The following is a 4,470-nucleotide window of genomic DNA, read 5'->3' on the forward strand; positions in this document are numbered from 1 at the left end:
CTCTCCACGTCTGTCTGCCTAACTTCAGGCGCGAGGCGTGCGGGGACATTCTGCGCGCGGAGGGCTACGTCACAGCAAACCACGCCCGCCTTCAACTTGCTGCTATCTCGTCCGGAGTTTGTTTTGCCTCACAGACGCACACGTCCCGTTTGAAGCAATGCATCCGTCCGTGGTTTGAAGACCGGCGGCTTATCTAATCTTTTGATTCTCCATAAGAAGTTTAGGTGTATCTGTTTTGCTTTATTAATGGAAGAAAAAAAGGGGGAACGGGGTGTAATGCAATACCTTTTTGTTATGCGTTTGTTGTTGTTGTGTTGTGAAACATTGCAGGGTGGGTTCGTCGATATGAAAAAGATATATACATATATAAAAAAAAATTAAAAAAAAATTAATTAATTAATTAATTTAAAAAAAAAAATATATATATATATATACGCTACGCCTATTATTATGATCGTTGGGTCTCTGTAGCCCATTTTATTTGTATTAATTGTTTACAGTAAATTATATTTATACAATATTAAAGGTATTTTATGCAACACTTTTTATTAAAATATTTAAAAACGTTTGTAGATTATTTTGTTGTGTACCTACAAATTCCAATTGTTTCCAACAAGGGTTAGGGTTAGAATGGTGCCTTCTATTTGTCCACCCGACTCGATCTGCGAGTCGGATTTCCGAGTTACGAACCGGAAGTTGCAAATAGCACGCCCCCAAGGTCGTAAAAACGACTCATCAACTCAGAGGACCCCGAGTTCAGTAACAAAGATGGCTACTCCGATTCTTGAGCAGAAAGCAGAGCTCCGACTCGTCTTGTTGTGCTCCAAATAGAACGAAAAACCCGGGGTCACTCGTTTTACGAGACGGATGTGACGTCACACCCGAGCTGCAAGTCGCGATTACGAGACAAATAGAAGGCACCATAGAACCCAGAGAACCCAGAAAAGTCAGTCTTTTTGGTTGCATGTTAATTACGTCATTACGCGGACCCTGCTATAAGGTATGCATTACAAGATTCTACAGAATCTCTCGCCAGCGAAAACCCAAAAGTTGGCAGCCCTGGGTTAGGATTAGGTTTAGGGCTCTTTTGTGACGCTCTCGAATGCTCCCAGTGAGGGTACCGTAAAGTTCTAAAGCGTCCAGTTGAGTTGCATGCAACCCGGCCAATCACAGACAGAGTAGGGCGGGTCTTGGCGTGGCCACAGTAGGAAAAAAAATATCACTGCCGGGGAGTGACTGACCGTTTCTCAATTTGTGTTCTTGTCTGTACTTGTGATCATCGTCATCAGATCAACGTCATCAGTCGTAGCCCAAGTACTGTTCCAATTCAAAGTATGCATCAAGTCAAGTACAGACGAAAAACCCAGAAGTGTTCTCGATGCGTCCAATCCATCGAGGATGCATTGGAGGTCACTTGTGTGGACTAGTGGTGGTTTGTTCGCGAACGAATCAGTTTGAACGAACGACTCTTTAAAAGGAACGAACCAACCTGATTTGCTACTCTCGTTCGTCGTCTTTCGCCTAGTTCGTTTTCCGAGACTCGACTCCCAGCTCCACCCACTAGTCGCTGAGTCGCGCTGACTCACGAGTCGCCGTTCGTTCACTGATTGTGTTTAGCGGTGAAGACTAGAGGACTGAGAAGTCACGAGAGTCAGCCGGCTAAGTAACCATGGCAATTTATCCGACCAAACTAACCTGGTAGGGAGCAGGTTAACTGTCAGGCTAACTTGAGCGGTGTTTCAGAGAAATCCATCTGTCAGCAACAAGTGTACCATCAGAAGGTTCCGCCAAGCCTAGTCCTCACAATTTTGTCATAAATGTACATATATAAAGTACGAACAGCGTATATTTTCATTAAGGGTCTAAGATTAAATGTTGCAAATGAAATAATTCAATGAATTGCTATCTATTATTACTATGGCTATTTTTTCAACACATTTTTACACAAATCTATGTATTATCGCGTAATCAGAAATCAGCGGCTGGGTGAATGGTCTAGCACTTGACCCTGTGATAGGCGCGACCCGAGTTCGCATCCAGAGTATTTCATAGTATTCTTGCCGTTGGCTTCATTTTGTAATTCCCTTCATTAATTTGATTAATTCCCTAATTAAGAATATTCAAAGAAATGGAAAATAAATGGCATGAAAAGGTATTTGATTTCTCTAATGCCGCTTTTCCACCGACAGTACCAGCTCGACTCGACTCGACTTGCCACGCCTTTTTTGCGTTTCCATTGGCAAAAAAAGTACCCGGTACCTAGTACCGGGTACTTTTTTTTAGTACTACCTCCGTCGAGGTTCCAAGCGAGCGGAGTAGGTACTTTTGTGTGACGTAAACAGGCTGCTGGTAACTGATTGGCCAGCGGCTGTAAATGGGAATACTCACTCAAAGTTAAGTTGTGTCCGCCGTGGTTGGAGTCCACGAACCCACTCCCGAGGGGGACACTGATCAGCGTTTCGCCGTGTGTCGCTACTTTCCCGGGCTAGAGTAAAGCTGCGCGTGGTTGTGTGTGTCGGGCGTGGTTGTGTGTGTCCGGCGTGGCTGGAGTCCACGGACCGGCTCCGGAGGATCAGCGTTCCGCTGTTTCGTTTTAGTGTCGTTCCTAGGGCTCGAGTTTCGCCTCCATCAACGTTACTGTATGACAACAATAGACACGCAGTCATTGCGCTTTTTATTTTATTTTATTTCCCATCATAACCTTTCCCGGGAATCAGGAAATAGTCTTGATCAGATTCAGATTTCCCGGGAATCGCGTCTCCCGTGATTAAAACCTAATGACGACCCGCCCATGGTGGAGAGGTTCTTTTCTACGACCCGCCCACATTGAAGAGGTACTTTTTTAGATGGAAACGCACCTGGAACCGAGTCGAGTCGAGGCAAGTTGAGTCGAGTCGAGCTGATACTGTCGGTGAAAAAGCGGCATATTAATCCTTCCTATATTAGGTAATTGCGTGGGGATAGAACCCCGGACGACCGGGTGCAATTCCGACACATTAACTCAAGACTATCTCCCTGCTTTCAAATCCATGGTCAATATTAAATTTAAATGTTACGCTTAATACTACTTATGAATTCAACAGATCGCCGATTTTTGTGCCAGGCAGCCTCCCTGTTTCTATTAATGGTTACGGTGTTCCCTTTTTGAGTTATTATATGCTTGTACTCCTCATAGACCTCCACAAGCAGCTTCTGTTCGCTGCTGGAAAAGATCCCGCTCGGTCCTTTTCGGACATTTGATCCATGATTCGACATTCACGGTTATGGGCTGGTTGCATATCTCGTGAACGTGCGTAATCCAGGATAACGTTAGCCTGGCTTGAACTAACCTGAGCAAGGCGTGGCTGAACTGCGTTGATGGAACGGCTTAAGCCTCAAGTGGAAGTTGGCGCTAGTTCTAACCAGGCTTAATCAACTAATCGCCGCTTTTGTTAGCGACTTTGATGGAATACCCCTCAGGGATTTAAACCAACGAGATTGGATAATCTCCGGCTATCCCCTCATTAATATTTATGATTTTCCCGGATTTCGGCTACGAAAAACACATTCGCCAAACAGTAATCAAGTAGCGACCCAATTTTTTTAATACTTTTTTTATTGAACCAAGAGAACGACAGCCATTTTAGATTAATAATGTTTACCGTAAATGTACTACTCCCATAAATGTACCACTTAAAATGGGTAAAATCGTATTTAATTGTAGAGTTGTGCGTATGCCCAATACCCAATGTGAATAGAGAGGGCCGGTGATCTGCCAATTTCGGCTACCCATCAGATTTTGCTACCTAGTGGTTCTGCGCATGGGCATGACGACACTATTGAGTATTGGTGTAAAATACACATACTGTACCCCTGAAATCTCCAATAAAGACGTTATAATACAGAAAAATCCAAAAATCAAAATATGCTCCCCATATTCTTACAGTGTACATGGAGTGCGTAGTAGTGTAAAATAACATGTTTCTGTAGTGGGAGCATCATTTGATAGATGCAGTTGGTCAACAGATTTGCAGATTAGCACTTTTTGATAGGTTAGCATGATTCGATAGACTGATACTGTATAATAACGTCTTTATTGGAGAGTTCAGTGGTACAGTATGTGTATTTTACACCAATACTGCGGATCAATAGTGTCGTCATGCGCATGCGCAGAACCACTAGGTAGCAAAATCAACAAGGGAGCAGAAATTGGCAGAACGCAGGGAGGGTTGAGTTGAAGGGTTCCATTTTTCTGGGGGTGGTTGTGCTCTGCTCACGCACACACCACCAGATGTCACAAGTTTCGGACATAAAGCAACAAGTCTAAGCTGAATGCATGCAATCATCTCTGAGATGTTCTCAACCGCAGATTTTCACACAGTTGTATTTAGTTTCCAATTTTATTTTTAGCTATGAAAGAAATTACAGAGCTAGAAACCGAAAAAGCTCCAGAGCCACAGTCCGCAGTGAGGGTTATACAGAAGTCGTGTT

The sequence above is a fragment of the Micromesistius poutassou genome (genome assembly GCF_964030765.1).
Source record: "Micromesistius poutassou genome assembly, chromosome: 19".
Classification (NCBI taxonomy): domain Eukaryota; kingdom Metazoa; phylum Chordata; class Actinopteri; order Gadiformes; family Gadidae; genus Micromesistius; species Micromesistius poutassou.